The 11359-nt window shown below is 38.3% G+C and overlaps 1 long non-coding RNA gene across 1 annotated transcript; it reads right to left on the bottom strand.

Moving 5' to 3' along the window:
* Positions 1-6937: 6937 nt before the first annotated feature.
* LOC118019232 lies at positions 6938-10963 on the bottom strand. The gene is made up of 3 exons (XR_004681627.1): positions 9670-10963; positions 8866-9025; positions 6938-7223 (listed from the first exon to the last, which is right to left on the bottom strand). It is a non-coding gene; the product is annotated as an uncharacterized LOC118019232 (long non-coding RNA).
* Positions 10964-11359: the final 396 nt, after the last annotated feature.

Raw genomic sequence — 11359 nt, 5'->3', positions numbered from 1 at the left:
GCTCATCTTTTCAAAGGACATTTTAAACAATATATATGGATACAAACAAGTTAAAATTCATGTGGCATTTTAGAGACAAATAGCTCAACTGGAGGGACAAAAGTATTAATGAGCTTATAGGCAGCCTTAATGTCAAACATACACAGTGACAATTGTACTACAATGTACTCCTTTGTCTAAAGGATGGACGTTTTCTTTTTGACACGATCACATTCATTGATGCAACTAAGTTTCTAACACAGATTCCTGCCCGCATTGAGCTCATAATTCTCAATCTTAAAAATACAAAAATGTGAAACATCATGCATCTTCCACTTGAAGCAAACGATATCAAATTAATACAGTTTCATTACAGAAAATCTAGAAACATGGAGACATAATATGAGCAAAATTAAAATTATCTATAATCTCATCATACAGAGGCAACGACCAATACTGTTTTCGTATATATTTCTTTTGATTTAAAAAAGTATATGTGTGTGAGTATTCATCTCACTATTTAAACTACTTGAACAATTTTTCATAAGGATGAGAACCTACTGTAGTTACTCCTTTATAACCTAATACTTAACCTAACATTATATTCTTTAAAAACATGTGTTTAATGGCAACATAGTATTCCATTGCGTGAAAAAAATGCATATACATATATCTAAAAACTACCACTTTTAGGTTAAAAGGATATGTACAGCTTTAAACTTTTAGAAAAATATGTAGGTTCCATGCAGGCAGATTTCTGTCTGTTTTGTTGACTGCCAAATTTCAGTGCCTAGAACAGTGTCTGACATCGAAAATACATTCATTAATATTTGTTGAATGAATGAGAATTGGTATATTTCCTATTATAATTCCAACACCCAAGTGTGACATGGCCCATTTCCTTAAACCCTCATCAACTCTAGGTTTTTTGGTTTTTGTTTTTTGTTTTTTGTTTTTTTTCAGTTTCGTAGACAGAAGATGGCATCTTATTACAGTTTTTCTTCTAACCTCTGTATTTCTACCAGAAGTACAAATTGTGTCACATCATGCTTACTTAGGCAAAAACACATTATGTAGAGGAAGAACTTGAAGCCTAATTTTGGATAACTGTTTCAAAATCTTAAAGTTTTGACTAAGCAAAATCTAATAGGAGGATTATGTGTTTGGAAATCATATTCCAGTCCACTAAGAATCCATATGACCTGGAGAAGTTACTAAACCTACTCATTCCATTATTATGTGTTAACATATAGTGAGCCTATAAATGCAGGTATTGTGTTTTAATAAATTACCAAATAGAGTAACTTAAAAGAAGAGAAATGTATTGATTCTGCTTCATATTTACTTCTCCCCCTAACTTCTGCAGAACCTTGCCTTTTCTCCATGCCCTAAATTTAACTCATAGCATAATGTTTAAGCAAATTGAAGATTATCATAAAAACTGTAAGGAAAACTCCCAGAAACCCAGGATGGGGACTCCAATCAAACCTCATGTGAAACCATAACCATATAGAACAAGAGAAAGTTTCATGGGGGCGGTCTCTCATTGAGTATCTGCTTTTCTCTTGTGCGTACCCTCTACCTTTCTTGCTTTTGCCCCTCAGTCTCTCTCTCTCTCTCTCTGCATCTCTTTCTCTCTTCCTCCCTTTCTCTCAAGTGACTTTCTCTGCTTCCACACATGCACATGCTCAAACACAGCCCTGCACTGACTTCCCATCCCTTTCCCATCCTGCCCTTAATTAACTATGCTTCAGTTCCAAATTCTCTAGAGAGAGAATCAGCTCTACCCATGTTAGGGCAGATCTTTTTCACTCTGTCCTCAGTCCTATCTGCTATGATGACAGGGAAGGATCACCTCGTTCAAATACGGGACCTAGCATTCACTATAGAAATGGGACTAGTTTTCGAAGAAGAGGATTAGGACTAGTAAACATCCCAAAAGGTAAACATCATATGTGCTTTCACTTATTAGATGCTGGGATTATAAATGTAGGTAGAAAGTGGCCCCTATTATGTAATAATTCACTCACCTAATTTGAATATGTAATTTTAAAATATCTTCCAATCTTCACCATTTTAAAAATCATTTATGATAATCAGGGTTTTGTTTTGTTTTCAATCTAGTTTTAATTCTATGGCTAAGCTTCTTTACATTTATTTCTTTTTCTTTTTTTTTTCTTTTTTTAAGATTTTATTTATTTATTTGAGAGAGAGAATGAGATAGAGAGAGCATGAGAGGGGGGAGGGCCAGAGGGAGAAGCAGACTCCCTGCTGAGCAGGGAGCCCGATGAGGGACTCGATCCAGGGACTCCAGGATCATGACCTGAGCCGAAGGCAGTCGCTTAACCAACTGAGCCACCCAGGCGCCCATTTATTTCTTTTTCAACTTAAGTGTTTTGCCTTTTGTCCCTGCTTGAGATCTTTGATTCCTTAGTAACAAAACTTTTTTTTTAAGTTTATTTTTTGTTCTACCAAGGATAGCTTACTATTTGTAGTTATTTTTAACTGGGATGCTGTGTCTAGCAATTTTGGTAACTTCTGCCGTACTGTTTTTCTCAAAATTATCTGACTTTGCAAAAAATTTTTAAAGATGAACAGAATTACCTTTTGCAATGCCACATTTTAAGCATTTTTGGAGATAATCCATTATTAACTGTGCTCTCTATACTAAGCAAAATGACTCATCTGAACTAATGACTTGATGATGTGTGTATTTCTTCCATATTTTCAGTTTCTTTGCATTTCATAATTTTTATATTTTTCTCCTTCAATTCTGATGTAATTTAAATATGTTATGAGATAAACTAAATCATTTTCTCTTTCTTAGTTAAGTAATTTCTGACAGTTAATCTTCCCAGTCTCAACCATGGTTCTTTTGAGGAAAAAGGAAATAAATTACACTTAGGTTACACCTGTGGACAATAAACTATTTAAATCAAGCCATCTCCATCATTAATATCCATCACCCTGGCCATCGACTCTAGATCTTGTAATATGTGATAAATGGCTAAATTTACGGGATTGGGCATGTTGCAGTTTCATTGCTTCCACTATTCAGACATGTCCTCAAATTATGGCAATATGCGTGAAATGACAGCCTTCCTTAATGACTGATGGGGATGGTCTCATCATGGTTCTGGCCACTGTGATGAGCATCAATCACAAAGACAGCCAAAGATGTCAAATCTGCTGAGATGCTCTTTAATCCTGTGATCCTAGAAAGTCACAACTGTCAGCACAGATCCAAGCAATCGTCCAGCTCGATGGTCCCTAACCTTTTCCAGTTAGAAGAATGTATTATACCAGAAAACATTGTTGAAGAATTCCACTTCTTCATACATACAATAGCCCTAACCAGGCACATTGTCACAAAGACCCTTTGAGATGTTTTGCATTTTGCACTGCCTTAACTAACCCCTCTTCTCTGAGAACTGCTCCCACATCTACAGAGGTGGTACTTTGTGCTATATTTGAAGTCAGAAATATTTGTAAATGAAATTTTGATTTTCAAAGTATCATAACACTTACTTATTCCAAAAAAAGTGTGAAACATACTATTTATTCAGTCAATAGATAGTGCTTATTTTGTTTTAAACAAGATAAGAACCACTGATCTAGAAAATGTACTCTTTATAAAACCCACTCTTACCTTAATGATTCAGGTAATTGAGGGAGAAGTTTTGTTTTGTCATTTTATTCTTTTTTTTTTTTTTAAAGATTTTATTTATTTGACAGAGAGAGCACAAGCAGACAGAGAGAGAGGGAGAAGCAGGTTCCCTGCTGAGCAAGGAGCCTGATGTGGGACTCGATCCCAGGACCCTGGGATCATGACCTGGGCCGAAGGCAGCCGCTTAACCGACTGAGCCACCCAGGCGTCCCTTGTCATTTTATTCTTTACTCAACATTATTGATTGACTTGGTTCTCTAATTCACCTGCACAGCCAAAGCCTGTGATTTTATAGAAAACCATGTCTAAGGTATCACAATTACTCTCTCATGATTCAGGTAGGGTAAAATTATGAGTGTGTTTCCCTAAGGTGCAGTAAAATAGTTTATTTATTACTACTTCCTCAATGTCTCACTCACAGGTGGTTAGATTTTGAAAGATTATTAACTGGGCTTGTGTAGGCAAGTGCAACAATTTGACTTCAGGAAGGCATCATCTGAGCCAGCCTCCCTTCTGCTAGGGCCCAAGGATATTATTTACAGAAATAAACCATTGTATTATGCTTAATACATTCTTAGAACATTTATACATACACTATATCAAATTTTCCTGTTTCTCTGTTGTATGAGTTCATTAAAAAATTTGCCCACATTATTCTGTCCCTCAATTCCATTAGGCTTTTCAAATTCCTACAGTGGCTTCCTAATCTATCAATTTTGTACTTCTTACCAAATGAGAGCTCACACTTCCTTCACAATTGGACTGAAACCTTATTTCGTCCAAGACCTTTTCACAATATATTGCATTTGATTTTGCATTTCCTCTAGAGACGTCCTAAGATTTCAAATGTCCTATCATTGGTGGTGGGGGGAGGGTTGGGGAGGTAATAACATAGGTACCATGTTTATATATTGTTTGAACTGCTTGATGGGCTGTGAGATATATGTAATTGCTGTTACTTCCTTATTTCACAGATGTGTGTCTGTGCTTGTTCCTCTCTCTGCATCTTTTTTTTTAAATTTTTTTATTCTTATATTATTCCCATACATTACATCATTAGTTTTAGATGTATCCATGATTCATTGTTTGTGCATAACACCCAGTGCTCCATGCAGAACGTGCCCTCTTTAATACCCATCACCAGGCTAACCCATCCCCCCACCCCCCTCCCCTCTAGAACCCTCAGTTTGTTTCTCAGAGTCCATCGTCTCTCATGGTTCGTCTACCCCTCCGATTTCCCCCCCTTCATTCTTCCCCTCCTGCTACCTTCTTCTTCTTCTTCTTCTTTTCTTAACATATATTGCATTATTTGTTTCAGAGGTACAGATCTGAGGTTCCTCAAAAAGTTGAAAATAGAGCTACCCTACGACCCTCTCTCTGCATCTTGATAATGCTTTGCTTGAGCCTGAGGCAAAGTGGCCTATATGTTTTTTGTTTTTTGTTTCAATTCCGCCAGATGGAGCTCAGTACCATTTATCACTGTTGACTAAGCAACTAATAATATTTTTGCTAATGAAGAGTGGTGATACATTTTGCAGTTTGCTCATTCACTAATTTACCCATTAAAAATTATTTATTGATCACCTCCTGGGTGCCTGGCACTGTGCAAGCGCCTGGGAAGCAATGACAGAAGAGAGAAACAGTTCTAGACCAAGGAGTCTGTTCAAAGCACTTGAATCCTGATGTTTTCCAGGATCATTCCAACACTCACATGTTAGCCAGAGAGATTATAGAGTATCCGTAGCCTTGTCTCCCTTGCTTTTCTCAGTACCCTATTTATTCATGTTAACACAGTGAAGAAACATGTAGATTGTAGTAACGGTGAGAAATCCATGAATTTTCAGAGGGAACTGAATGGTGGATCACATATTCATTGTCTTGACCTTGGAGCAGGTCAGAATAGACACAGAGGAAAGGAATGCTACCTGCTGCCAACTATTGTTAAGAGAGTACAATGTGAGATTCACCCCCAGAGTACTGGTTGATGTATTGCCCTAAAATCTCTAGACATGCCAGTCATAAGTAATATGTCAGATAAATATCTCAACAATAAATATATTTGAAATCATACTTGTCAGAGAAAAGCTTAAGAGAACTATATATGCTTCTTTAACTTAATCATTCTGGCTTTCTGTTTTAGAGGTTGACGATATCATTATTAATATTTACCGTTAATTGCTTATGTATATTATTTGAACACCAGCATAGGCTTACAAATGTGGTGTTTTTAATGACAAAGATAATGATAACTGAATTGGTGATTAAAAATACACTATAAGCTTAGCACCTTCATAAAAATCCCAAAGCTCTTTACAAAAGCAATAGAACAATGAACTAAAATAACAGCTGTGCTAATCATAAGCTAGTTAAAAAAGATAACACTTAGGAGTTTAGGGTTTTTTCAAGCCCATAAATTAAAAGACGCAAAGTTTCATGCTCATCAAGGCTATTTTTAGAATTTGTTAATGGAAGATGGTATATAATAGGTAACTTAATATACAAGTGAAATGGCTCTTAAGTTGAAATGGGGTAAAATATCATGTATATGTCTGAGGACTTTTATTTTACTTTAATAACCAAAATTGTCAATTAACCAGATTTTTTTTAACATTTACCTTGCAAAAGGAAAAGGTAGATCACAAGAAAATAAGCTTATAATAGTCCTCTTTAATCTAAATCCTCTATACCTTCTAGATTTCACAATAACCATACTATTCATTATGATGGTCTGAGATACTACAGAATTTTAGTTGCCAGGTACTTGACTATATTCACTGTGCTTCACTTAGTTCAGCTACAAAATCAGGCAGAATTTCAGTAAAGTGGCACTACCTACTGTATTAAGTAGTATCTAAGCAGGATACTACTCACATTGTAAGGTTACTGCAAACAAGGGATTCATGAGCACACTCTAAGAAGTCAGATTCCAAATGATGAATCACTAAATTCTACCTCTGAAACTAATAATACAGTGTATGTTAATATAAAAAAATTAAAAATAAATACTGTACTGAAAGTGAAAAACAGAAAAAGAAAGTCAGATTCCATGTGTAGACTGCTAGGCCCCTAAATAAACCAAAAAAAAGGGGCACCTGGGTGGCTCGGTCAGTTGAGCTTCTTCCTTTGGCTCAGGTCGTGATCCCAAGGTCCTGGGATCAAGTCCCGCATCGGTCTCCCTGCTCAGCGGGAAGTCTGCTACTCCCACTCCCGCTCCCCCTGCTTGTGCGCTCTCCTTCTCGCTCTGATAAATACATACATACATACATACATACATACATACATACATACATACATAAAATCAATCTTAAAAAAAAGAAGCCAAAGAAAGCAGGCCCCTCGTTAATGTAATGTATTATGTTAATTTGTGAGGGCGGCCTAACAAAATACCACAGACTAAGTGGCTCAAACAACAGAAATTTTCTCCCGTTCTAGAGGCTGCAGGTACAAGCTCAGGGTGTCGGCAGGTTGGTCTTCTGAGGCTTACCAAATGGCGACTTTTTACTGTGTCCTCACACAGAGCATGCTTTCCTCTGTGCATGTGCATTCCTGGTGTCTCTCTTTGTGTCCAAATCTCCTCCTGTTACAAAAACACCAGTCAGACTAGATTAGGGCTCACACTAATGGCCTCATTTTAACGTGATTACCTCTTCAAAGGCCCTATCTACCAAATGCAGTCGCATTCTGAGGTACTGGGGGTTAGGGCTTCAACATACCAACGTGGAGGGATACAATTCAGCTAACCACATGTTTTGTAGTAGAGTGAACTATGTTCCTTCAATAGATATGTCCACTCGGAACTTCTCAATGTGACCTGATTGGGAATAAGGATCTTTGCAAATGTAATTTGGTAAAGATCTCCAAATGAGATCATCCCAAATTAGAGTGGACCACAAAGACAATGACATATATCCTTATAAGCAACAGAAAAGGAGAAGACACACAGAGCCACAGAAAGGAAGGCCATGTGAAAACAGAGACAGAGAGACTGGAGAGATATGTCTACAGGTCAATGATTACCAAAGAATGCTGGCAGCCATGGAAGCTAGGAGAGAAACATGGAAAGGATTCTCCCTCAGGGTCTCCAGAAGAAGCCAGCCATGCCGACAGCTTAATTTTGGATTTTTTACCTCCAGAACTGTGAAAGAATAAATTTCTGTTGTTTGAAGACACTCAGCTTGTGATCATTTGTTGCAGCAGCCACGGGAAATGAATACCGATATTGGTATAGGGAAATAATAAAACTACCAGGTACTGATGACTTCCATGTGCAAGGCCCTATCCTATGTATATATCATCCCTTAAATCCTCTCATCATCTATGTGAGATGGGTACTATTTTACCCATTTTACAGTGGAGACACTGAGGCTTAAAGAGGTATAAGTAAACTTCCCAGGGAGGCACAGATGGTAAATGTCAAAGCCAGAATTCAAACTGATATCGGTTTGACTCCGCGTTGTGGTCATTCCATCATGTTGCATCAAACTGATAGGTAAGAGTATCTTGGAGCTATAATGAATTAAAGATTTTGTGCTGAAAGCGCTCAATTTATTGAGTTTAGGCAGTGACCCATGGAGGCAGTTATAGAGAAAGACAAGAGACAGGCAGAAGAGGTATCATAGGGAATTGATATTGATAGGGAATATTGTAGGGAACGCCTTGCCCGAGCATCATCCCAAAACTAAGGCAAAGGAATGAGGTCACCTTCTCTTCTAACCATGCTATATCAGTTGGGGTTCCTATGCTTTATTTCCTCCCTCAAAGCTCTGCTGAACTCAATATCACCTACAGTTCACTGTTGGGCGAGAATGTGTTCTTCCTTGACGTGGGTCTAAGAGGCCATATTCAGTTTGCAATCTTGGCTTTCTCTTATACCCAGATCTCTGTGCTTAGTAACCTCAGTCTGATTCTTAGTTGCTTCTTCAGTGTTCTGGACTCTGCATATCATGAACAGAGTAGAAGTGGTCACTGAGGACAAATTTATCAGGAATAAAGATGAGATAGCAGCTGGAGTTTAATGTGAACATTCTTGCCCCATTCATTTATAAGATTTTGTTCTTCTCCACTAATAGCCCGGAGAAGCCTCCCTCAATCCCAATCCCTCACCCAGACTCCAACTGATGACTTGTCATGTTGATGGAGCCGGTTTTTCTAACTTGTAAGTCTGAACCATTAAACAGGAAATATTTCCGTAGCTCAGATATTTTCATGTATTTACATACTTTGAGTCCATAGAATACGTTCATTTTCCATTTCTTCAAGAGCCTGTGATACTGTCAACATGATCTGAGTCCACAAACAGAAGCTGACTAAACAACAAGCAGGATACCAGCCATGGAGCTTCTAGAGTCATCCTGGCAAGTGGAACCTTTCAGGTCTGACCTTTAAAATTAAAACAATGTATATGTTTGTATTTATAGTTGCAAAATGAGAAGATGTCCAAATTCACAACCCCAAATATGTTTAACCCATAGAATATTATTGTTGAAATTATCGAACTATCCTTTGATTCGCTGGATACAACTAAAGACTTGAGAACAAACTGAAACCCAGGTTAGAATTCAAAATTTGAAACCGACTGCTAAGACAGATCATGGTGGCCTCAGCATTCAATTTAAATAAGTAATTATGTCATAAACAAACTCTATATATCCTACAATGCAGGAAATGTATCAATGTTGCCTAAGTATGTCTTTAGCGTGCCCTAAAATTCAGCAGGACCTAGATTTAGGTCAAGATTGAATGCTGAGGGCACCTGGGTGGCTCAGTTGGTTAAGCGACTGCCTTCGGCTCAGGTCATGATCCTGGAGTCCCGGGATCGAGTCCCGCATCGGGCTCCGTGCTCGGCAGGGAGTCTGCTTCTCCCTCTGACCTTCCCCCCCTCTCTCAAATAAATTAAAAAAATCTAAAAAAAAAAAAAAAAAAGAGAAAAAAAAAACTGTGAGGAAAGAGGAAGCAAACATAAAAAAGAAAAGATTGAATGCTGAGCTAACTTATAAACAATATACCAACCAGTATATTGTTACCCAAGGTCCTAATTCTCATGACTAGAAGAATGACAGATTCTCTGAGCTAGCCCTTACTCTTCTATAGTAGTTTCTAGCATGATAGTAGCTGTTGAAGAAGCTCTTCAGTCTCAGTCTGATTCTCCATCAGAAGCAATAGTCCAACACAAGGAAGGTCAATGAAAAAGCAGAGTGGAAAATGAAATCTTCCCACGCATTCCTAGGTGTAGCTCTACCGGTTTAGGAACCTAGAACTAAAAGTGAGAGATTAGTGTTCACCATCAGAACCTTATAGAAAAAGTAGGTAGGCGAGACACAAAGGGGTTGCCATAGCAGCTACAGATGCAAAAGGGACCCCACCAAGTGCAGCAGACTATGCTTGCTCTTTACCTGGCAGTTTAACCTTTCTGCATTCTACACAGTGAGCCTGAGCTGTGGTGTGACTTTTCTACCCCTGTTTTCCTGATGCAGTCTGGTATTCTAACACCTGTGTTTTTTACCTCATTTCCCTTGTGCTCTCTTAGCCTTACCTCAGGCCCTGACCTCTGTGTTCTTCTAGCACCCTTAACCTGGTGACCTAAGTGATCATTTCTCAAGATTCTATCTTCACAACAATTAACCTGGTTATAGAGCTGTAGCCAGCAAGACTTGGGCTACTTCTATCACTCCTTCCAGTGGGTGCTTCTCTATACCTGCTGCCCCAGGGACCAGTGACCTAGTGTCCTCCTGATAATGCTGGTGTTTTGCTTTTGGAATAATAAGCCCAAGAGAAAGAGCTTCACCCAAAAACAAAAAACAAAACAACAACAAAAAGTTTTGTGCTGGCAACTGCAGACAAGGCAATCTATTCGGCGTGATTCAACCCAGCAAAGTAAGCCTGGCAGACAGAAAACAAAACAAAACAAAACCACCACTTCACACAACAAGAGTTGAATTAATTAACTCAGTTACCCTAGGACAACCTTACTTGTTGAGAGGGCAGTCTCTCAAGTCAGATTGCGGGGTTCCATCCCTGGCTCTACCACTTGCTGCATAACCTTAGACAAATTTTTTAACTGATTAGTGCCTCAGTTTCCCCATCTGTGAAAAGGAGATAGATGTGTTGGGAGCCTGAAAATGAAATCATTTACGTAAACATCTTCAAAAGTGCTGGTACATAGCTAGTGCTCAATAAATTATGAGTGCTTTGATAGAGTCCATCAACCTATTTCCTCTGCCTTAGACACAAAACCATGAGCTCACTCGAGAAAATGCCCTGGCCTGAAACACTGAGAAGGAGCCAGGGTAAGGAAGGCCTTGTAACTGTTTATATTAGGATGTAATATAAACTAATTTCTTTCTACCCCAGCCCAGCCCTGTGGGCTGAGAAAAATCGAAAAAGAGCCTAAATTGTTCATGATGAACAATAAATATTGATTGATAAATAAAGGAGGTAAGTGAAGTGGGAGATACTCACCTCAGCAGAGGCCCTATAAATATCAAGCTTAGACTCACCCACCCTGCCTGCCAAGCAAGACTCCATGACACTTCCAGTGTCTCTCAACAGAGGAACTCTTGGCGGTGAAGTCACTTTAAAGAAAAGAGTGTGGTTCATGTGTTTTTCTTCCAAATAATTCTCTGACAAAATTATTATTATGCAGTTTCCATCCATTTAAACAAGGGTTTATTAAATGCTACCGAATACATAGCACTATTGGATACATATCCACTT

The sequence above is a fragment of the Mirounga leonina genome, unplaced genomic scaffold, assembly GCF_011800145.1.
Source record: "Mirounga leonina isolate KUSES-001 unplaced genomic scaffold, KU_Mleo_1.0 Mir_173, whole genome shotgun sequence".
Taxonomy (NCBI): Eukaryota; Metazoa; Chordata; class Mammalia; order Carnivora; family Phocidae; genus Mirounga; species Mirounga leonina.
Note: the sequence above shows the minus strand (reverse complement) of the source record. Positions and strands in the feature narration are given on the sequence as shown.